This window comes from Ctenocephalides felis, unplaced genomic scaffold (genome assembly GCF_003426905.1).
Source record: "Ctenocephalides felis isolate EL2017-DRISC unplaced genomic scaffold, ASM342690v1 CF-g0.4_SCAFFOLD_01492, whole genome shotgun sequence".
In the NCBI taxonomy this organism is placed as follows: Eukaryota; Metazoa; Arthropoda; class Insecta; order Siphonaptera; family Pulicidae; genus Ctenocephalides; species Ctenocephalides felis.
The window spans coordinates 32,281,463-32,308,751 of NW_020537646.1; positions in this window are offsets into that span (position 1 = coordinate 32,281,463).

Consider the following 27,289-nt stretch of genomic DNA (forward strand, 5'->3'; position numbering starts at 1 on the left):
CAAAGAATGAGATTATATCGCCAGCGAAAAAGTAAAAAGATACAAGCAGTCATGAATGTATGTTAATTTTAATTACATGAAGTTCTTCAAACACAATTATTACATGATGAGTGAAATTGTAAAAACATATTTCTTTAGTCATTGTTTAACATAATCCACTGTATTAACGAATGCTATAGAATTCATTAATCAGCAATACTTCATTTCTCTAATAAAGATCCAAGTCATAAATGCTAATTACAATGACAAACCGATTATATCGTATTTGAAGTATGACTTTAATTACATAATTGTTATCAAATATTATGAATATTTGTATTGCTAATTTATTGCACACTAATAAATGTGTGCATCACAGGGTTACCATATTACTAATAAACATTATTTAATATTGTTATATGATATATTTATCTTTAACTTAAATGCCATCTCGTACAATAGCAAAAAAGTTTTACTTCAATCGCGTAATATAATGAATTAATATAATTTGTTTTCTCTCAAAATATTTAAATTCATTTTCATGAAGTGATCAAAATGGTGATATGCTCATTTGAATATAAACATTTTAAAATCAATATGTTGACAAAATTTCGAATGTTTAGGAATATTCTTAGGAATGTGTATTTTATTAGTGAATATTTAATTAACAGTATATTTAGTATAGAGTACACATATTGAATTGAAAAATACTAAACTACATCTCAAAATATCAATTTAAAATGTAAATCCCAAGCTATGCCAAATATAATTAGATATTGTATAGTTGAATTATTTTAATATTTCATCAAAATATATATAGAGCTTTTATCGCAATACCATAAACTAATAGAGGACATTATCACATCAAACAAACCAACGCGTTCATACTTTTTTCCTTCAGCACGAACTTTGTTTCATCGTTTTCTGGAAAAACAAAAGCACATATATTTCAACAAAACACTGGCACATAAATTTCTTATACTGCGGTTGCCCTCAAAATGAATTCATATAAATCACTTGTGTGTTGTCAAAAGGAATCGGGGCACAACAATACTGATATCAAGAAAGAAATCGGCATAGATAAATAAGCATTTTAAAGTTACATCGTAGTATAAATCTTGATTTAATGAAAAATGCCCGAATCAGAAAAAAATTTACCCTGTTTCTTAAAAATAATATAATAAATTACTATTTGTCCCGTGAACTAAACGTAAGTTTATTGATTAGAAATTATTTCTATATTGTTCGTAGTTACTATACATTTTTGAAGTTATTCAAAAAGTTATACTGCTGGCCAAAGAAATGAGATTATATCGCCACGAAAAAGTAAAAGAGACAAGCGTCAATGAATGTATGTTAATTTTAATTACATGAAGTTCTTCAAACACAATTATACATGATGAGTGAATTGTAAAAACAATATTTCTTTAGTCATTGTTTAACATAATCCACTGTATAACGAATGCTATAGAATTCATTTAATCAGCAATACTTCATTCTCTAATAAAGATCCAAGTCATAAATGCTAATTACAATGACAAACCGATTATATCGTATTTGAAGTATGACTTTAATTACGTTATTGTTATCAAATATTATGAATATTTGTATTACTAATTTATTGCACACTAATAAATGTGTGCATCACGAGGGTTACCATATTACTAATAAACATTATTTAATATTGTTATATGATATATTTATCTTTAACTTAAATGCCATCTCGTACAATAGCAAAAAAGTTTTACTTCAATCGCGTAATATAATGAATTAATATAATTTGTTTTCTCCAAAATATTTAAATTCATTTTCATGAAGTTATCAAAATGGTGATATGCTCATTTGAATATAAACATTTTAAAATCAATATGTTGACAAAACATTTCGAATGTTTAGGAATATTCCTAGGAATGTGTATTTTATTAGTGAATATTTAATTAACAGTATATTTAGTATAGAGTACACATATTGAATTGAAAAATACAAAACTACATCTCAAAATATCAATTTAAAATGTAAATCCCAAGCTATGCTAAATATAATTATGATATTGTATAGTTGAATTATTTTAAATATTTCATCAAAATATATATAGAGCTTTTATCGCAATACCATAAACTAATAAAGGACATTATCACATCAAACCCAACGCGTTCATACTTTTTTCCTTCAGCACGAAACTTTGTTTCATCGTTTTCTGGAAAAACAAAAGCACATATATTTCAACAAAACACTGGCACATAAATTTCTTATACTGCGGTTGCCCTCAAAATGAATTCATATAAATCACTTGTGTGTTGTCAAAAGGAATCGGGGCACAACAATAAAGCAAGAAAAACTCAACTTGTCAACGATACATCAACAATGCAATACTTCTGAAAAACTTGGTAAAGATCTCAAAATTGCTATACATAAATATTTGTGTATGTGACTTGAATCGAATTATTGAAGGAATTCTAAGTATTTAATACCTACTCTTGGTAGATTTGGAAAAGAAATAATGTGAATATCCACTAATAAATACGCAAAAATATGGAATAGAAGAAGTAAAAAATCCTAAATTTATTACATTTGTGAAATATATATTATGCATATTTTTTCGCATGGATCAACCTATTTGAATGATTCAAAAAACATTCGATTCCCATTATTATAGGGTGACGTGCTGATTAGTTTCTGGTGAAGACAGGTTCTGCCGTTTGAGAGATACAAAGAAAAAAGTGTTAAAATTTACCGTTTATTAGAAAAAGGAGCATTCAATTCGAATGATCCAAAAACATTTTGCTTGTGAAAAAACGATTAGATACATAACCTAACATAACATACAATACATTAGATACATACACACATAAACATCCATTATTTTAGATATGCCAAATTGTTCAGAAACTTGTGAAACGTAAAGATATGCAAAAACTTCTATTTATTATTAAAACTTTATCTATGGAAAGTTAATAAATATAAAAATTTCCAATTTACATATTCATACTCATGATTAATCAAGCCGTAAACCTGAAACGTACGCGTCTTTAAAAAATAATAAGGTTGATGGAAAATAGTGTGATAATTCATAATTTTAATTATTATTATATTTATAACAGTAAGTCTGAAAATGAATTGTATGTAGTTTTAAAACTTTGAAAATGAATTGGATATTTTAAATAATCATTATATTAATATTAGTATTTGCATTCTAGTAATCAACCCAAATTTCATCATTTTCAATTTATTAGATGTTTCAACGCATTTCGGTAATTAATAAAATCATCGTAATTACCAAGGCGGTCTTCACTTAGCTGATAATCTTATTTTGTATAACCATTCATAACATCTCATTATTCTACGTTTCTACTCGTATTACGCTTAAATTTAATGACGAGGTTTTGAGTTTCACAAAAGCAGAAATATAGATAAATCTGGTTATTCATTTTGAGTCCAGATATATTTAATTGTATATTGTTAAATTAAATATTGCTGGTACAGTGGTTAAGCATTATGTCTTGTGACATCGAGGTATATTGTTCGATCTTCTGTTTCAAAACAACACATTCTTGTAACCGAGCTAAATTATATAAGCAAAACTGATAAATTCGTAATTACTAATATTCGACTTAAAACAAAAATAGTGAATTATCTGTATACAAGTAACAGTTATTAAACGAAATAGAACAAAAAATACTTTGGACTTTTTAAAAACAATGCGGTCTACAAATCATGTTAATGTAGGGAGCTGAATCAATAATGGAAACTTGTTCAAACAAATATACTTTAGTTTACTCGCGTTGGAAAGATAGGACACCTTGGCACAAACATATCCAGCTTTTTGGATTAGCTTCTAAATTATTTTTAATATTTTTTTTTCTAAATCTGTGTGTGTCTTATATTTTTTCATCGCTTATAAAGTTAACTGCAAAATATCAGAATGTGTAAATTTTTATGTATTTAAATAATTGAACATTTTTTCATCGCTTATAAAGTTAACTGCAAAATATCAGAATGTGTAAATTTTTATGTATTTAAATAATTGAACCCAAAGGTAAAATAAATTAATGGACGTCAATATATACACAGGGTCATAGAAAAATATATATATATATATATATATATATATATATATATATATATATATATATTAGCACGTATCTATCCTCTGGCGAATGGCAATTATTGGAGCATTTTCTTCAGTAACGCAATATACGCGTTGCCAATATTAATGGCATAATAAAGTAACAAAGTATCTGGTAACACAAAAGCAATAAACCTACTCCCGTTCTCTATATATACCTACTTGCACGTGTATGACTAACACACATATAGATCAATAGAGATTACTTATATATAAAATAATACAGTAGGTGTATATCCATAAAATAATCATATTTTCTAGGAAATTGAAAATATGATCACTTGAAATATGAAAATCACTGAAACAAATATGAATCACTTGAAAATATACATGGAAATATGTTACAAAGTGAAAATAACTTTTACGGCTTTGAATAAAAGAAGTAAGTCAATACTAACTTCTTTAAAAAAAAAACTAATAAATACAAATACTGATGTATATGATATAGGCAGATTTTATTCATATTAAAAAAATATTGCAGGACAAGAGAAGTATTAATTAAATAATAACTTTTGGACAGATTTATTAAAAATGCTTATCTATAAAAAAATAATTAAAATAGATACATCAAAATTCACATAGTGTATTTTTATAACCGTGTTTTGCAGACTGATAAACTAAATTAAAAAAAAAAATTAAAAGACTGAACGTTGGCATAGTATTCAAAATACTTTAGAAAGTGATTCCTATCTGAAAAAATCGTCTAAATGCATGTTTATTGATTTATTTATAAATGTTTTCGGCCTATTTTGACAAATAATAATTAAAACCTGAATTTTTTTGGTTTTTAAATAGATAATCCAACAAAAATAAAACTCAGCGGTACGAAAGTAACACTAAAGTTGTTGGCTTATAAAAAAATCTATACATATATTCTGTATCCATCTATATTCATATTTAATTTTATTTCATGTATATAGGTATATAGCAAACGTGCTTGTTCCGCCAAATATAATTCAAGAATGGCTAAACAATTTTTCATGATTTTTTATTTTTTCGGTATGGTTCGGTCCCAAATAGTAGCAAAACTAACAAAAACGCAAAAAATAGAGATATAAATGAAATAGTTGCAAACATTTTCTCTATACAATTTTTTTTGAAAATATCAAACATTTATTCAATGTTTGTTCTCTTTGTAACTTAATTTTTCGGCATGAAGTAGTAAAAAAAATTGAGATTGGCAAATAAGATACATATGAAAAGATTAAGATAAATTTTTATATAGCAAAATAAGCAATTACTAATATTGCAATTTAATTACTTGAGATTTATAAACGTACATTTTTTAATAATCGATCTTTATGTGGAGAGTAACTCAGAGTGAATATTATTCCCGAATTTACTCATATTAAAAAGTAGCTTACTCATATTATAAAAATAAGATGTACAGATTCTTTCACTTATTATTATAAATTATAAATTTCGTGAAATTAATTTTAGCTTTGTCTACGTATAGAATTTAATTCCATTGTTAATATTTAGATATATAATGAGCAGTTAACATCTTAAAAACACACTCACAATGAGAACTTCAGGTTTACTCTTCTGGAATTTTGATAAAACATTGCATAGTGATATGATTAATACTAAACCGAAACACCTTGAAATATTATAGGCCTATGAAAAGCGGTGTAGATATAAAAATTAATTAACACTTCTATCGCCATACGAAGTTGTCAAGTTCCAGAAGAGTAAACCTATAGTTCTCCTTGTGAGATAAAATAACATAGAATTCATTTTATCTGAGTGGAATTCAATTAAAATTAATTAATGTGTATAATCATAATAATATATTGCCAATGGTTGTCAAATTTTATTTGTATAATACAAACAAAACTTGCTTTTTACCTCATTTCACAAAAAACTTTTGCATTAAGTGGTCTTAGCTATATCTCACCTGTAAAAAAAGAAAAAAATATTAGTATTTAGTAAAATTATAATGTAATTTATCATATATACACATATAATTAATTTATAATATTTTGTTCACATAACACAAATTAAATACCTATACTTGGTAATAAAAATTACAAATTCATCTAATCCATATATTTCAGTCTAAATCTAAATCAAGACATTGGTTTAAACATTAGACAATTATATATAAAATAAAAAACTTAATTATTTGTAATTAAATTAAAAGTCCATATAAAAAAACTGATATATTTGCAAAAATATTATTTAACTGATAACACAGTGTCCAAGCAATAATTATTTCTTACAGTGAACTAGAACTTAAGCTACATATATATAAGTTTTTTTTTGTTATGATAGTTTTTTTGTTAATCACGAATGTATTATTCACAAACTTGATATATGCAAAAAAAAGAAATAACACAAAATAAACAATAAATTTATTATAAAATGAAAAAGTTAAAATAAATATAAAATAAAAACAGTAATACAAAAATAATAACATAAATGAAATATATATAAGCTTTTATTTGGTGTTATGCTTGCTCATTTATAAATATAGTACATATTTAATACTTATAATATTAATATTTTTTTAAATTATTATTAGTTTATATCCTCAAACTTATTAAAGAAAAGTCGAGATTATATTACAAAGTTATTCCAGTTATCCTCTACATATATTACCTTGCCTGACTCTACTTCAATGAAACATAAGCAAAACGAAGGGAGAATATTATGAGTAATTTTAGTGAAATCTAATTTATATGGTAAAGCTATATGGTTCGCAACTGAAAGGTTTTTGCATAAGGGTATATTAAGGTAAGGCCGGGTTAGTTTATGTGTACATTTATTAGTTTTGCATAGTACATCGTACAATACATAGGATTACAAGTAATTTCAGAGAGATGAGCGTTGTAATGTAATTTTATTAATATAATAAAACAAAAATGAATACATTTTAACATAATATTACATATAATAAAATAAAATAATAAAATTTCGGAGCTTCCTAAGTTCGAATAGTCTTTAACTATGCGCTTGTGTAACTTAGTTTAAGTATTTAGTTTCAAGTTCTAAAAATGTATCAAGGTATAATTCAAAATCATAAAACTGATTTAGTATTTATAAAAGTTTATAAAAAATAATTTTACTATTTTGAAAAAGAAAATTGTAACTAGTCTACTGGGTAAAAAAATAACCATAAATGCCACTACACGAAAACGAACCATCATTTTATATATATATATATATATATATACAATATATATATACAGGGTGTGCTAGAAATTACCGTCAATTCAAAATGGGGTGAGACTATAGACGGTAACTGTCCTGAAAAATTATATCACGTTGTTTCGAATTTGAGATCATTCAGGTGCAACCTATATCTTTTGACAATGTTTTTGATTATTATGGTTAATTTTCATTACTTCGTTTAGCTTCAAACCTTGTATTCGTAATAGTGAATAACATTTCAGGACCACAGTGGAAAATATTTCAATTTCTGAACAAATAAGACTTTTTGTTCAAATAAGACTCCTTAAAATAAAATACTGAAGTGTATTGTGGGCACCACAATAATTGAAAAATGATCACAATGTCACCAAAGCTCTAGGTTGCACTTAAAAGATCATATTTTCCAAACAAAATCACATGTTTTTTCAGGTCAGTTACAGTCCAAGTATTACGTGGTTACGATGGCGTTGAGTGCTGGGACATCCTGTACATAATAAGTTGAAGATTTTAAAAAGTTCTGAAGCCTAATATAAAAATTATATAATAAAACATGTTTTCTTAGTATGATATTATGATAAAATTTGAATTATGAGAGAACAATTTGACTTGAAATATTTATGACAAAAAATTCTAGAAATGTCAGCTAAATAATACAAATTTCACAGTCTGAAAAAACAATGGAAGAGAAAAATTGACGATAACTATTCATTTTAGTAATAGTTATTTCAAAACCTGTAATTTGAGTAAAACTGAATTTTTAAAAATAGAAATAGTATCTGAAGTAGGAAATATCAAATAAAATATATCGAATATAATATGATAGCAAAATAACTTATTTCACAACCTTTTAATCAAAAACTTCGATCTTTCACAAAAGAAGTAAATTAAAAAATAGTCCCGAAAAGCTTTCATTTGTAAGTTTAGCAATTGGTTATTTGGTAGTTAAGATTAGTATTTTAAACTAGCCCAAAAAAGGAAAAATATAATTAGATTTATATAAAATATAGAAATAGATATGGTGTTAATTATTTGAACTCGTTATTGTGATCAATATATTTATTATAAATATTTTTTATCTTATGTTACATTCTATAATTATTTAAATTCAATAAAATACTAAGTACATTTATTCTTCGCATAACATGTTGCTGGTTATCCCGGTGGGGAGAATCGATATTTCTGTAAGAGTTTCTGATTTTTTTTTGTTTATAGCTCAAAGAAAACAAGACTTAGGGGAAAGTCCCGTAACGCCGGACGGCACCAAGAACCGGACACTCCACGAACACGTATTATTTAAGCGAGTATAAATCTTTTCAGTTCAAAGTACAAGTGAAAGGGGCACTGGGGGCACACAGGTACAGGATCACGCGCCAAGCATCGTCCGTGACGCACACCGCCACGGCGAGAGCACCTCTTCCTGTTTTAGGCGCAAAATCACGGCGTCACCTAAATATCAATGGAAGTATTCTAGCATATTTATGCATTTGAGTGGTATGCAAAGCTAAAAGTTGTACTTGATTGTTATCCGTAAAATGGTAGAATATCATTAGATATTCTAACCAATTTTAGTAGATACCATCAAATGAACGAAAATTTCTGTCCCTTAGCACCGGACACTGAGTCGTCCCTTAGTGCCGGACAGTAAACATAATATTTCTTGTGAGAATTTACGTAATTTATTGTAATTATTTAATTTTATTCTGTATGAGTGCTAACGGTCACAACAACACACCCACATTTTTCGTATTTCCTATTCAAAGAAAGAAAATCTTATGAATGCACCAGCTGAGAGCATCGGTGTGGCCCAGCCAAAAGGGTGGATGAATAGTGACTTTTTTTGCAATATCTAAGAATATTCGTCAAAGACACATGTGCAAACATTTGCAAGTGTGGATATGGCTACATATATGATCAATGCATCAATTTAAAGTGTCCGGTACTAGGTGCCACTGTTTAAAATCATATTTTTTTATATCAAACTTTGATTGATAGTACACTGGGGCCTCGCTTTACGGCCTAGATACGTTCCGCAAAACTTGGCCGTAAAGCGAAAAGCTGTATAACGAATCAATTATTCTAATACGTATTCATACAAATTCAATGGGATCGGTTCCAAATTTAATAAATATATAATATGGTTTCATTCAAAATGCATTTTATTTTGTTAAAATTATAAACATATCTAACAAGAACATAAATTTTACATAAAATAAAAAACTTCAAAAACATTACATAATTTTCAAATAAAAATGAAACAACTAAAACCTACAGATCACTGTCACCATCATTTTGCGCTGGTGGGTTGAAAAATTTGTCTTGTTTGTTTTGCCTTCTTGTCTATTTTTTCCTTTAGTGATTTATAACAGTTAATGGCTGAGTTAATTCCTCGATACACATAAGCGCTACGTTCGATGTCAGGATCGTTTTCAAGGAAGATGTTTATACCTTGTTCAAAATATGAAAAAGCGCTCGACATGATTTTTGATGTTAGCTGTTTGGATACAACAGGTTCTGTATCTTCATCAATTGCTCTGCTTGCAACTGAATGAGTTCCTCATATGAAAGGGGTTCCCTATCAGTTGCAAGTAGATCCAGCACATCAGATTCGTTTAAATCTTCAAACCGAGATTGCGCAATATATCGACATATAGAAAAAAGCCGTTATAGCGAAACATTTTAGGCCGTATATCGAAAACGTACCTTAAATAAAGAGGGCCGTTATAGCGAAAGGCCGTATAAAGAGCGGCCGTATAGCGAGGCCTGGGTGTATTAATTATTTTTTTAGCAAAGATTGCGGTTTTGTTAATTTAGTTTGATTTCTAACTTTGTTATCTGACATACATCATAATTTAATAAACATTTCGAAAAAAATTTTTGATTTATTTATAAATAACCTTAAGTGTACGACACTTGGGGACTTCTCCTTATACATAGGTAACTATTCTACAGAAGTATAATATATTCGTTTCCATTCTGAGTAACAAAACATTCATAGAGGTAAATGAAGTAAAGCAGTAACATTCGGATAGCACACATCTTGCATACCTCTTGGTAATATTGAGATGTTTTCGTCATCAAAGACAAGATACTAGGAATGTTTAGGCAAGGAGTTAAACCCCTTCGTCCTACCCGCCTTACCTTAGCCAATACGGCCTGTATTTAGATATTTGCAAGCCCGAAGTGTCTGTCTGCTGGAATATTGGGTATTAATAGAGCCCTAGGGCTCCGAATATCTAGGATGTGAACCTTAACATCGGTGAAATTGGAGGGATGTACGCGTTTGCGTGCTATATACGTATCTACATAAACATATGAATATATACATGAATGGACGTATATACGTATATATATACTGTATAGTCCAAGATCTGATGACAAGTATTTTTTAATTAAAAATGCATGTTTGCAAATTCAAATGTACTAAAATGGAAGTTGTCTGAAAAACTAACAGTTGAAATTGATTATCTCCTTTTTTCTTTGTGTTTCAGGTAACATCTTTACTCATTAATTGTACAACAACATTCAAAGATACTTTTGTTACGGTATCAGGGACAAACTTAAAAGAAAAATCATCTGATTTCAGTATGTAAATCAAATTTTTATAAAATTTTCAGAGGTGCATGATGATGCATCATGTTGTAAAGCAAATTGCTGAAACTTTCCTTATCAAAATTTAGAAGCTTCCACATTTTTTGAAAATTTACGACATATTTGAAAAATTAGATTTTTTTTTCAAAGCTTTAGCTGTTTTAGAGACGGAATATCGGAGTGCTTGAGCGCCACATGAAAGTCTAATGGTTAAATAAAAATCTTGGTACAGAACCGATAGATATCTAAAAAAATTTTGTAAATATTATCAAAATTTATATAAAATATCTTATAAATTATGTGCATACATCTAATGATCATTTTGGACCGACAAATGGCAATTAGTTTAACGTTTACTATTGGATCTCGAAAGTTGATGGACCTACTTTCCCAAAAATTTAACGAATTATTTATTCCCTCAATACAAATGAAACATTTTTTAAATCAATCAAATCGGAAGCCCTCTTCTCTCAAAAACTGACTCGCGTTTTCTGCCCATATCTTTGAAACAGTTGGACCTGCCTCTTCCAGAAACTGAAACTAGAACGTCCCCTAGTAGTGAATATATTATAAACTAGTGGGGTGCATGTCAATTTCTGAAACTTCCCATACTGTAATTAAGGAACCTGGTACGGAACCCAAAAAAAATTACAAAAAATATTGTTTGTCAATTAAAAGTCAATTAAAAAATCACTACACACGGACACTTTACTATCTCGAAGGACCAGATATAATATAATTATTATTAGAATGGCTATATTAGACCTTTAAAAATAAGTAAATTAAATACGTTGGTTTATTTATTAATAGTATTTATTTCTCTGATGTCCACGATTTAAGTTATGCGTACAGAATGAGGATGAATTTCTTAAAAACTATCTTAGTACCTAGAGTAGGGTAGGAAATTATTTTATTACAGATTAGAGGGAGTTCAGTATATAGGTAGAGGGAGATGCATTAATAAAATTTGTGAGGCCCGAACAAATATGTACACATTATTACGATCTCTATATATCTGATAATTTTATGTACATATGTCCAATAAACATTTTTGACCGCCAAATGATTTTTTTCCCGTATCTTTGGAATGGCTAGACCTGCCTCCGCCAAAAACTAACCAGCACGTCTCCATATCAATACAAATCGAATGTGTTTTGAATTATTCAAAACGGTTGATCGGTGTTCCCGAAATCGTCGACAAAAATTTGTATCGACACACACGCACGCGCGCGAATGATCAATTTTTGGTTTAACTCGTTTATGATTATTCAATTTTATCCAATATCATAAAATGTGTATAATTAACACGTTGACTGCGGGTGCATTCAATTTTGGGGTTTCTCAGCATCTTTAAAACATGTTTTCAAATTTCAAAAAAGAGCACTAAGAATTTTGTTCTCTCTTAGCTCAATGACAAGTTGTAGAAATATTTTTCAGAAGCATAACATTCTTACCGTTTCTAACATATTCTTACTTATTACACTTCTCTTTATAAAAAATAATACTCAGTACTTTAATTTATCTTTCCACTATGTCACAAGGAATAGAACTATCAAAGGATCGACTTTTAAGCTTAATACTACTTTTAATTCAATTGATGGATTTGGTATTCAACTGTTCAATTTATTGCCTTTACAGATATGACAACTAATCATAAATTCCACAACGATTTCATCAATTTATTAAAAGCCAACAAATTTTATGGCATTTTTGAATATATTAATTTTGACTTCAAGAAATACATTGGTTCCATCCCCTCCATATTATAAATATCTATTGTTACTAATTATATGTGATATCTTACAAATACAGCATTTTTTGCCTATAACTGAGTATTTCTTAGTTGTGAAATATTTTTCTTCGTTAGCGGATACAGCTCTTTTTTTTAAAAAGAGCTGAATCAGCTCTTTTTAAAAAGCATCTAAAATTTTTTTAAATTTTTGCGAATCAATGGAAATACAGGATCTCAACTGTTGAAGATGCTCTAAACGAAAACTTAATATTAAGTTTCATAAAATCAAGACCCAAAATTATTTTAGCATTCCTTTGTATTTTATATATTGGTTGTTTTATTATTTTAGAAAATTGTGAATTGTATATCTAATACATCTAATCTAATCTAATCTAATCTAACTTTTCATCACCTATTTAGGGAAAAATGAAGAATTGAGAGAAAATGGCTCAAAAAATAAATGTTCACGTCATACTTTTTAACATATATTTATACTAATGCAAACTAATGCAGTCAATAAAATATAGTATAAGATACTTGAGCTATATAAAAGTTGAAAGTTGATAGTCCTGGTATCTCGGACGAATACATTTTCGTTCTTGTATTCAATATCGTGTAGAAGCCATAATACACGCACGTTAAATAGTACCAGGGCATGCGAGGAAATTGAGAATCCAAGTTTAGATTGTTTACGATAATTACGCAATAACGTTCTATGTTATGTTCACATAACTTATAGTTTATGTTCCATTCTTGAAGGAGCATTATCCCTTTTAGTATCAAACTTCTATATGCAGAAAAATATCTTTTGGGAACGAAAGTATATTGGATGTTAATATTTAAACAGTATATAAAATCGCAAGACGTATCTATATAAATAGAACAAACGTTAAGGAGACATAAAATTTAGTTCTTCAAAATGCCGCATTAAGTTCTTAATAAACAAGACTATTAATATCATATCTTCCATAAAATATCAAAATTATAATACTAAGTTTGCAATTAATTTAGTAAACTATATATTTTTCGGGGTGGTGGTAGTGCAGTTGTAAGAGCTTCAGGCTTGTAACCGCAAGGTTCCGAATTCAAACACACTACATTCTATAATTTTTCACCAAGTAGTAGTGAGACATTTTTACTTGAAAATATGCATATTTATACTAACTGACCCGACAACGTTGTTCTGAACTCACTTAATTCATAGTAATCATAAACTCATTAAATATCCCATATCCAATGCCAAAAAAATTAATTTTTGAAGCAAAATCAAATTTTTTTTGGAAGAAATTAAAGTATTTCTTAGTATTGTGAAATAATTCAGTAAAATTCAGACAAAATACGATAGGCATAAGTATAAAAAAAATAATGTATACGCAAGACAATAATTTGATTTTAAACATCACCAATTAAATACATATTTTACTGCAAAATTAATCTTGATTCCATGATGAATAAATATTATAGAACAGCCCACATAGATTTAATTACAGGTTAAGAGGTTTATAAATATTCTTATGTGTCATAATATTTGAGTTCACGAATACTATTCAGATGGCGCAAGAATTTACTTAATGACGTATGTTAATAACAAATATGCGATTAGAGTGCGCTCTATCTAAATGTTCATATTAAAAGCTAATACTATTAGAGATTCATTTTTTATTAATTTGGAAGCATTGGCGCCCTTGGGAGCAAAAAAATTCAAAAATGTCCTTGTTGAGGGCCACCGTAATATATATATATATATATATATATATATATATATATATATATATATATATATATATATATAGTGGTGTTCCATAGCGTAACGGTTAAGTGAAGTACGCTGCCTTGTGAGGACAAAATTGTGAGTTCAAACCCGACTCGGAATAACGTGATATCATGCAGTAGTGATATCAATTATCACTTGAAAATATATATCAAATGAATTTTTGACATCAAAATTAAAGAGAATAGATCAAAGATTTAGAAGCCATTTAATGTAAAGCGTAAAGTACTCGACAAACGACGGGCGGAGCCATTTCTTTCAAATTGTAAAAAGTTTTGTAATTTTAATCAAAAATGCTGAGCCGATTTCGAAATATTTAAAACTTCATCAAAAAAATATGTTTGGAATTGTTTCTCCGTATTTAATTTTTAATACTACTTGAAAGTGGCTTTTGGCCTCAAGGCAAGCTACATGAACTTCTTGAAATATGTTGCAATGTTTTCAATTAAAAATAGCCCACAAATTCGTGCACTGCGGTGTGAAATGGCAATTGGTAATCTCTCATATTTTTTCTGAATCATGTTGAAGCTTAACTCAGTTTATGGACCTGCCCTAGGGCAGTACTACACTTTATCAAGAGTAGATATCAGCTCTAAGTAGTGTTTACTCGTCTTCACCACATAATCTATTAAACCTGATTTTAATTGTCGATCTACTACCTCCAATGCAAGTGATCCATAATGGTAACCGAAACTTATAGTTTGATTTGACCTTTCGTATTATATTTCTTGCTCGCCTGGGCATTACACAAACATGACCCCTCTTCTCCGGTTGCCCTCAGTACGTTTCGAGACCGCCGGATCAGTATGCAAGTACACATGCGATACAAAGTTGCGAAACAGATTGTTTCGTTACAAACTGCAAACTGTAATGGCCGGTAGCGAAATCGGACAGCTACAGCTGTGTCCCCTTAAGCACTTCCAGTTGACAAACTATAGTTGTATTTAGTTTAGCTATAAATGCATCATGTAAAGATTACGCAAATTTCGTGCCGATGGATACCAAACTATCGAAAGAAGCTTCCGAAGATAACAATAAACCTTTCGGAACAGTTCTTAGGCGGAGGGACACCAGATAATTTACTTTCGAGTGTAAGTAGAATGTAATTTAGCAAAAGCCTCGTCAAAATGACCCCAGGTTATCTTTATTTCAGAAAAAGTAAAATTACCCCAATAGTAATATTACAATAGTATTTTTAACTTGCTGTAGGGTTGGCTATAGTGATTGCAAAACAAAATCTAATTTCAAAGGTTTCTAAGTATTTTGGAAAAAATACTAGAAAAAATGAATTTTTGTGTGTTTATTGTGTGGATATAATTTTTTGTTCACGATTTCGAATCTACGGATCAACCAAGTTGAACAACGTAAAATACATATTTCTATTGATGGGACGCTAATTAGTTTTCGCAAAGACAAAGTACTAAAAATAACAGTTGAAAGTATTCAAAAAATATTTTATTTGTGCTAACGTAATAAAGAATTGATTGCATTTTTGAGAAGACATGTCTAACGGTTTTGCAGATACAGATTTTTTTCCAAAAATTGATGTGTTGTTCAAATATAATTTTTATGAATCCTCATTATTGAATGTTTATACATATTACATTAAATTATTAATAAATAGACAGGTTTACAGATAGACAAGTAAACAGAATAATATTTAAAAGAAAATAAGTAGACAGAAGAGGTTGCCAGTTATAACTGGTAAACAAATAGACTGAAAAAAGTAGAAAAGGAAATATGTAGACAGACAGACTGGTAGACTGCTGAACTTATAAGCAAGTAGATGGGTAGATGGGTAGATAGATTAATAGAAGTGGGCTGTTAGACAGGTAAACATCTAGACAAACAGACAGGTAAACAGGTAAACTAGAATAAATAGAGAGAAGGAGACAAGTGGGCAGGCAGACTGGTAGACAGGTAGATCATATATTAATTATGAAATCAATATTGATTAAATCGATTATTTACACATAAAGGAAAATTTATGCAATTTGCGACAAATATTATATCCTTATGGTACCTCTAGTATTCTACAGTTTAAATGTATTTATTTATAGGCGTTAAATCAAAAGGTACATGATTTGAATGATTTTTTTTAATGCACTGATTATAAGTATTTAAATCATCGGTAAACTATTTAAATCTATTGTAAGTTATTAAAACTTTTAGTCAGACAATATTAGATGTAATACTTATAGCCGGAAAGTTTCAATAGCTCAGGACATTCAAAAAATCAAGTTTTGAGACAAATCCTAAACGCACTATATTATTATTAAACTGCAAAATATAACAACCCAATGAAATAAAAACAGCAATATAAGGAGTATAATTGGCATTTTAAATTGATGTCAGAAAACTGCAAAGAAATGTCAGAAACATGTCTTGTCAAAAAGTTTAATTTCATTAAAATTTTCATAAAAACTTGATGAAAAGATGAAATTAACATATCTATAAAATCATGTCTTGTTCGATTGATACATTGAACTTGTGTTGCTTGCTGGATTAAAATAAGTTATTGAATGAGTTTAATGTTGAAGTTATTTCATTCCTGCGTAATAACCACAAAGAAATTTCAGAATAAATTTAAAATAAGGTTTAGAAGTACCTCAAAATTGTGAAAATAATATATTTAAAATTGAATTTATTCTACAAGTTATATTATGATATTACGACAAGCTATATTATGATAATATTACAAATTTATTAGTAATGAATTTTGAGCTCAATTTAAAAAAAAATCTCAAGTAAAAAAAATTAGTCAAGTAAAAATTAAATATATTCGAAATTTTGAGGTGCTTTAAATCTTCTTTTATATTTATTCTGAAGTTTCTTTGTGGTCATTACGCTATTACTACTAACTATATGATAAACATTTAGAAATAGAAATAAATTTTACTGTGGTTGTTAAACTGTACTATTTGTCACGTAATCTCCGAAGTGCAGTATATATGTATTACTTCCAGTTGATTAGACCCTTTGAATCTAATGTAAGCAACTAATGTAATTCTAGTCCCATCACCTAATTATGGAAAAACAAAAATATTCACCGATATATATATATATATATATATATACATATATATATATATATACATATATATGGAGCTCTGTTGGCAATCTGCCAGTGTCAGAACCAGATTACTAAACTTCTAACTATTCATTTTGATGTCCATAAAACACCAGGTTCTAAAACATCGATCCAATCGACCACTATCAGCATATAAGTGTAAAATTAAATTTATCAGAGTCTAGATCCAAAAACGAAGTTACGTAACCCAATATTTTATACCATGCAGCTTTAAATACAACAAACCCGCGCTTTATTAAAACTCTAATTATATCTATAAAAATGTATAGGACACATAAACCTTATAATAACTTCTGATGCAAAATACTTTGCAATCACGTTATAAGGCCTTTGATTATACGCTCCACTGGAGGATAGGTTGGTTCATCGATCGATTCTTTTTAAATTAAAAAGAGGTGACGAAATGTATGAATTTTATTCATGAATATTACATGAAAATGACGCCTCTTAAATTGAAGGATTTTTAGAAAATTATTCTCGGGAGGAAGGTAGATTAACTTAAACGTAAAGATTTGGAAAGTCATATATATTTTGGTATTTCTAACCGATTCTACAGATACGTAGCACTGTGCGCATGTTATAAAATTATTGAATTTAGGCCGAAGAGTGATAATTTTTCAAGCTTAATCATATAAATAAATTAGGTGTAAGAGGTATTTTACCTTCAGGCAAGTTGCATTATGTGTTCGACATGTGTAAATAATAGATTCAATTAGAATTTAAAAAATAGGTTAGTAGTTTATGAGTGATTTATGAGCAGACTATTAAGCAGACTAAGACTATTAAATTTGGGCGAGTTTGTCAAATTTAACCTGGTATAAATATTACTAATTATCAAAAAAATACGGATCTAATACATACATAAAATATTTTCTAAAAGCGCGGCTGATTAATCCATACTTACTAATTAAGAACTATTATTTTAATATGCTTATTTAGACCAGACTCTATCGATATACAAGGTTTCATTAAAAACGCAAACAATTTTTTTTACCAGGAAACTACCAGGCCGTTCTTTAGCTTTTGAATTTTCAAAACCGTTTTAGTATTTTCTTATGTGGACGAAAAATTTTGACATTTTTCTAATAATTTTCTGATATAACTAACCAATGCAAATTCTTGGTAGTTTGTGCAATTGTCAATGAACATGAAGTGACATAGTATTATACATTCAAGACAATAAAAAATATAGTGTAGTGTATATATTAACTATGTTATGATAATGTTATATAAGTAAATTTCATATAATTCAGCAAATCAAAATACATTTATTACATTAAACCAACTGAATTTGCTTAATGATATAATTTATTGGGTTTTGAACTAGTATAGTTTAAATAATCATAGTTAACAGTATTGTATATGCATTTGTGAGAAATATCAAAAAATATAATAAATATCAATTCAAATATAGTCAGATGCAATATTTCATAGACATAGATATCTACATTCCATTTCTTAGAAGACATGTTGAAATATTTTACGTACAACCCCAAGAATTTTGTAATATATATGACGTCTATTAATTTCCACATCCCTATATTCATAGGCATTAGGTTCAGTGTGATCCATCATTTTAGAACTTGCTTTATTCGGATTTTGATTAATTTACGCCTTTGCACATTATGTATTGTAAGGGTATTCGACTTTATGACGTTCATTTTAGATTTACGAACTACATTGTTGGGACTAATTTAATTATTTTATTATAACTAAAATAGAATTTAACTATGAAGAATTGGTATAACAGTTCAGAAAGATTTGTGTCTACGTTATAATGATTATTGATAAAGAAGAGAATATTAATAATTTATTAGTTTATTCATTAAAATCTCTATTTTATATACTGAAAGTAAATACTTAATCAGAAATTAGTCCCTTCAATAAAAGTCCGCCGCATTAACATCTAGTAAATTATTATTGAACTACACGAAATACAGTAAATTAATTTGACTCTACACGAAATTAATATAGTATGTTGAATTGAGTCTGCTGGAATTTGAACAATTACATAACAGCAAAACATTAGATGCAAAATAATTATTGATTGAATCCAATGTATGTAAAAATGAAGTATGTAAATTGTTTTGTTTTCAATGTCGAAGGAAATATATTACAAAATTTTTATTTTTCTCAACTATACTAAATGTTTCCTAACAAAACAATGTCATAACTTTTGTACAATCATTAACTTCACAAATATTTAATAAAATATATTTTTAATATAATATAAGAGATAATTCAAAATATCTCGATTAACATACAGAATGAAAAATCAGCTTGGATTTTTAGTAGGCATATAAGCTAAGCGATTCATAATAAATGTTTTTTTGAAACCGATTGAGATTTATTAACTGAATAGTAGAATTATTTTTAAATAAGTACATAATATTAATTATATATTGAACATTTCGTATTACATTTAAAACCTTGCCCCTTTTTATATAATTCCTTCCAATTAGTCAAAAAACAAAGAAAGAATATGATTTTTAGACGCTTTACAAAACCTGTTGTATTGTCTCTTAATTTTATATAGCACAATTGTTAAAAATTTATTAAAGAAAAATCATTAAATAATAATCTTTAGCAAAAAATTATAATATAATCTACGATATAATTACGTTAATATCTTCGTATATAAAATTATATCGTGAATGCTGAATAGAATGAACTCATATTAACTTGATTAGTAAATAAATGTACATGCAAAATTATTGTGATAAAATTTCAACGTGTAATATCAAAATATTGTATATATAGACTGTACTGTAGGACTTATTAGAATGTAATAAAGATGTAAAAGTATGTAAGAATCAATATAAAGTGAAACATTTAATAAAACTGTGCATAAATGCTATAGCAAGGAGAGTAAAAATTAATATGTATGCACCGAATCTTAATTCCAACTTGTAGTAATTACTACAAGATCAAGCATGAGATTTCATTAATAATATTAGTATTAAAACGCTATCAAGTGCAAAGTTAGCTCGTGTATGCTGATATAAGACACCATATTGTCTTCATTGAGAATCCCATATGCAGAAAACAAACTAAATATAACATGTAGACAAAATTGAAGCGATATTACTATAAGCTTTTCCCATCTCGCATGTTCACAGCATGGAGTGAAGATTTTCATTGCTTGGGTCGAGCAAATATAAAATCTGATGATTTATAATGTGTTAAACTCAGCACGAGTTTGTATCTCAAACTGTGAGATAATTGTTTTCGCAGCGGGTGGACAACGCTCGTGACGAAACTACATTTTCTGAATACGTTATAAATAGAAAATGTTGATTAGTATACATACATACATACATTCATTATATATATATATATATATTATTTATTTATCATACGCGAATCGGCTATAATATGCGTGTGTATTAGGCACGGTTATAACCAAATACTTACAATAGTCAATAAAGTAAAATCTTTTTCAATTATCTATCTATTGAAAAAAGTTTAACTTCATTATTTCATGATTTTAGAAATAGGTTAAACAACTATGAGTATAAAAGCAAACATATACGAGGTCTGTTCAAAAAGTACCCGGAATTTTCGTTTTTTCAAAAAAATATTTATTTATTCGTCTACATTAATGTGGTCCCCTTCAAAGTAGTCCCCCCCAGATATAATACACTTATGCCAGCGTTTTTTCCAATTTTCGAAGCACCCTTGATATTCACTTTTTGATATGTCCTTGAGCACTCTCAGCGATTTTCTTCAATCGAGGAAAACCGCCGTCCTTTCATGGGTCTCTTCAACTTTGGGAATAGGAAAAAGTCACACGGAGCCATATCTGGTGAATTTTTGCACTTTGCAACACTTTATTTCATTTTTTACGCAAAATTTAATACAAATTCTTTGACTTTTCAATTCTTCCATTATAAAAATCGCCGAGCTCAGAAAAACACGTCGAACCTTAGCGACTACCACAGACAAAGTAAACAGTGAATATAGCTGAAAATTTCATCATACTTTAGGGGCATGTATACCAACACAATAAAAAAAAATTTGACAATCAGACACTCCAGACCCGCGAAATTCAATTATTAGTAATTCCGGGTACTTTTTGAACACACCTCGTATAAGCAGATACGCATAAAAAATCGGTTAAAAAATCTAACAATTACGAAGAAACAGCGTGCCTGTTATTTTTATCTTACTTCAAGATTTTTTTGAATGAGAAATCTGAATCGTTACAGCAAATTTTTAAAAATGATTTTGAATTTAAATCGTTACAGTCAACTCATAAAAAAACTCGCATAATAATAGCGCACTTTTTCGGATTCATAATAAAATACATAATCTTTTTATAATAAAAACTTAATATAATGCATAAAATGAGCTTGAATATAAGCAGCCGCGAAAACCTCAGTCTCCGCATAATAATCTCATAAGAGTAAATTTTCCTGAAAGCATATACGGATTTTAAAACATGTAGTTCAGAACTTTACAAGTTATTATATTTATATATTTTGAAATATGTCTAAAAATGTCACTTCTTTTTAAGCATGTAAAATAAATCAAGATTTGTCAAAAAATATTAATTCAATTTTCATTGTATATTTATTTGAGAATAGCTTGGTTGTCAAAAAAGATTATGTATGCTATGAACGAGTACTATGTTTAAAACTTTAAAGCAATGTTTAAAATAATAATTCTTGGTAATTTTAATGTCTTACAATACAATACATATTGTAACAATAACAATTTTACAGTAATTAGGCATTACATAAATTAACTTTAAAAAAATTAGAAAAATAAATATTAAAACATAGTTTTCAGTTATTCAAGTATCAAGGAATCTAATATCTAATGATTTTAGTTTTCGAGATAAACCTACAAGGCGTCTCCACCGGAATTTATGAAAAATCTGTTCTTCTAAACTTTTTAGCGTAACATATTCTTTATAAATTATTTAGAATGTATAATCAATTATTTACAAGCTAAATACGTGCTTTACAAGCTAAATACGTGCATCTTCTCTCTATTTTAGTTATTGTAGATCCAAGCATTTACCCAAGGAAAATGGTCAAATCCGCATTGTATATAAATTTCATGTACCTCTATATAGTAGAGAATTAATATTTGTAAGGGAGTACAGAAGGATGTTTGTGCTTTGTGTGTATTGAGGGTTTGATTGAGTGTTAGTAATTGAATTCAGGCCGATCGAGTAATTTCGTAGTAATTATAGCGGACTCTGCGCCCGAACTAATCAGTCACAAAGATACAGAAAGGTATTTGGTGAATTGTTTAAGTAAATGATTGTATAAAAGTATAAAATAATAAATTAGTTATTAGATTAATAATATCAAATAGTTTAAACACTGTGAAATTTAATTTTGATTATATCAAATATTAAATGATTTACCTAATGTTGCTCTTTCGTAAACACTTAATACTCAACTAATAATAATTATGAATGTTTCATAATATTCGCTAATAATATTGCCATTTAATATAGAGCTTATTAAGGATTATACCATTTAAATTAGTAAATTAAACCACTAGTAATAAATAGATTAAGTTTTTTATCTGTGTTCTTTTATTTTTATCACTTGAATGGTATAAATATAATGGTAATTGTATAGATATATTTTTCTTATTTTTAATATAAAATTAATTTAAAATTTTCATAAACAATCTTTTTTAATTAATATGAAGCTGTATGAAAAAAAATATAAATGTTGATTGAGAATTGAGAATTACAGGAAGGGTATAAATAAATGCAAATGGAAATAAATTACTTGATATTCTCATAGGCATATAGTAAAATGGCACTTTAACATTTTGTATACGGCATGTAATCATTAATAAAAATAAACTATAAAAATTTACAAAAATCTAAAAATAGTAATCTGTTAAAGTAAAATATTAAACTTTCAAGAAATAGTCAAGTCAAAAGTAATAATTCTTAGAAATAAATAATACGTCGGATATTGTACTCATCAGGTATAGTCACAAGTATGAAAACAGAGTATTTGAATGGCGTATAAATTCATTGGAAAATCTATTTGTGAATAGATAGAAATGACCTATTTGTAACTTACTAATAAGTAAAAAAAATAATTTTATATATTATATTCCTCGTTTTGTACTATACTTTCATCAAAGAGCTGCGTCATTGGACGTACTTCTTGGGTATATATATACTCTATTCTTTATAAACAATTGATGTATAGTATTATGTAAATAGTTAATAAAGCAAAAAGAGGCAATATTGCAGTAGTATTATACTCAAATATGACGATGCTTTATCTGTACAGATTATTCTGTGTAGAGTGTGACAATTCCATCACGCATATATTCTTCAAGCATCAATATTTATGCGAAAAAGAAACAAATTGTTTTTATTCCATTATCCCCAGTTCCACGCAGTCTGCGAGCTGGGGACTCGTCTATATGAAAGACTCTTTTCGTCTATATGGTTTTCTTGTCAGGAAAATTCACTTATCTCACCTGAATGCGCGCACCTTGTACAATAATAAATTGAAATAAAAAATTCATATTTTACAGCGACTTGCCTCGCTTCGGTAAATATGGTCCTGTCTGTATTAAATCCCGCGGTTAAGCCCTTTTGCGAGCGAACCGAACGGCGGAGGGATAAATATCGCACGCGATTAATCGTATCGCAGAGCAATCTAGTACACGCCGAACTCAGAGATAATACAAGATCGAATCTTCTCTAATGCCGGCAGCTCCATCACGAAATCAGAGAATCAAAAATAGAAAAGTCATTTGCCGAAGACAAAGGAAAACCTTGTACTGTCACGGACAATTATTTATACGGCAAATTGAAAACGTTCGCGCACACATTACAATTTCACCATTATACCACAAGTGTTTATACTCGTATATATAAATATAAATATATTTATGATGACCATGATAATAATATGGTATATCGTTCTATTTTTTATTAAAATCCATGTTTGAACTGCTGCGTGAATAAGGGTGCTGACTTAATGCAATAATGTGAATTTGTTTGAATAAACATACATCTTTTTTCTTTGGTCTCTATATCATTAATCAGTATAGTTAAGCGGCAACTATTTAATAAAAGTGACATAAATCTTATTAAGGATATCTTAAATATAAAATTCTTCAGTAATGATGTATGTAAATATACTCATTCTGAACGATTATTCGGATTTTGATAAATCTTTCTGAATGAAATGGAAAAAATTGAAAAAAACAACATATCATTGTTTGTCATTGAAAATATTTTGATACATTTTTATGAGAATTGTCATCTGCCAAAAATGTCGATTCACTTGAAATTAAAATTTAGTTTAGAGCATAGACAATATTAGTATATAATATCCATATTCATGATTATGAAGAAGAAAAATGTAATATATACAATATTATTGCCGAAAATCCCCTGAGATGTGCCAGAAATTAAAACAATATAAGATACAATATTTATGAAATTATATAATTTAGTTTAATAATTAACACAATATGTCCAAAATTGCATATACATTATTTTCTTAAACTTATGCATGTTTTATTTTGCTTTACTTTACTAAATTATTTAATTACAAAAGAATATTTCTACTTATTGAAAAAATTATTTAAAATGTTGTTTCAAATTAATTTGTTTCATCATGATATTAGATTGAACAGTGCCATATGAACTAGATTTTACAAATTAATTCATCTAAGATTTTAACTAAAGCAATAATGTTTATCAAATTATTGCCAAAAAGCAACTACGCGAATATAAAACATACAGATTATTATATATTATATAAATTATTGAAGCAATTATATTGGTAGAAAATAAAGATGACATTGTTCTTTTACCGTAGATACTATATTTATTCTTTCTGAATTTATTATACTAATATAAAAAACTGCAGTTTCTAATACGTATATATCTTATAGAAAGACATTAAATAGAAAATTAATAAGTATAATGTAGGATATTGAAAAATTTGGAGCTTGAATTGTAGACGTGGGTATAGTACAACGTCTGTCGGGTCATCTAGTATATATATAGATAAAAATTTGAAGTACAAATTACTATGCACACAGGTGATCATTCAAGTTTTGTACAATAACAACATCAATTGTCAGTGGAAATTAAAGTTAAAATTTTACTATGCCCACAATTGTTAATGTAGAGATGTTTATAAAATATATATATATATATATATATATATATATATATATATATATATACATATATATATATATAATTTAAAATTAAATTGATCCTATTTAGCAGTGTGCATTAATAATTAACTAATTTCCTTTCAAAACAAACATAAAAGTGGCACTTTAAATGGACCTCTCCGTGTGGGTTATATTCCTTGCGGGCGTTTGGCCATGTTCGCTTCTGTGTACCATACCGCACCGTAGAGCATCGTGGAGCACCGTACCGAACATCGTGGTGCACATTTACAGCCCCCTCGCGTCAAGTGTTATCTGTGATCCAATATGTTTTATCACCGCATTGGGGCCAGTTTTTGTCTTTTCATGCAGTACACAAACACACATTGTATTTGTATAGAAGGCTCTTCTATACTTTTTTGTTTACTCGGCATTTAATAACTGATTTCAAAGATTTTGATTATATATTTCAAGGACCTAACAGATTTAAATAATTACTTTTAGTTCTGAAGAACAATTTGTTTCGCAGTTTTTAGTACCTATTACAAAGTCATTTTTCTTAAAATTCTGTTTCCGGTATTTTTTCTTGGAAACATTAATATCTATATTTCCAAATAAAAACGTGTGTTTCTACTGCCTTACATCAGGCTGTTTAAAGCTGTGTAAAACCCGGGACCTCTGAATGAAATCCTGAAGATTTAATGAATTATCTTTGTGCAAACCAAAGTTTTGCAAATAAGAGCATAATTTTCCAACGTAGTTTTTACCATCTATAATCAAAATTAGGGGTTAAACCACACAAGATAGAGAAACATAAATAAAATTTCCGATCTAGTAATTCTTCTACGTAATAATTAAATAATTATTTCTTTAGTTTTCTGATCCTTTTTATAATAAATGCCTATTGCATTTCACTAAAATGATCTACCAATTTTTTTGTAGAATACAGCAGTAATTTGGTAGCACATTTTAAAATATTCAACTGCAAATATCGTTGTAGATTACTCACAGGCAAAGGGAGGCAATGTTTGCAAATTATTGGTGAATTATACAAAAAATTAATAGATCATTTGAGTGAAACTCAATAGTCAAGGTAAAATAAATAGGCCAAGAAACAAGAGAGAAAATGCGAAATCGAACATTTTTCATTCAATAATTTTTTACACCTGTTATTTTTTTAAACGTTTGGTATTATTATTGATCAATCAATGCATATTTGGGGAAAAAGAAATCTATTGTTTTTCCCTAACCTAGTATTTCACATTTGGAAAACAATATATATTATAAAAATATCAAATTGTATTATGTGCAACTTCAATTTAGAAACACAAAGTACAATATAAAAAATTTACACTAGAAATATTTCTACGATTATCAATATAATTTAATTTGTAAAATATACTTCCCTTGATATATATTGAGCAGTAAAATTTCAATTATAAATTATATATTTATAAACGAATATAACGCATTATTTAAAAACGATAATATAATTAAAGTTGTACTTCGAATATGACTTGATCGGTTTGTCATTGTAATTAGCATTTAGAAATGAACTTTCATTAAAGAAATCAAGAAATTGCTGATTAATAACTTCTATAGTATTCGTTCACACAGTGGATTATGCTAACCAACGCCTAAACAAATATCTTCGCAACTTCACTCATCATGTAATAATTGTGTTGGAAGAACTTCATGTAATTAAAATTAATATACATTCATTGA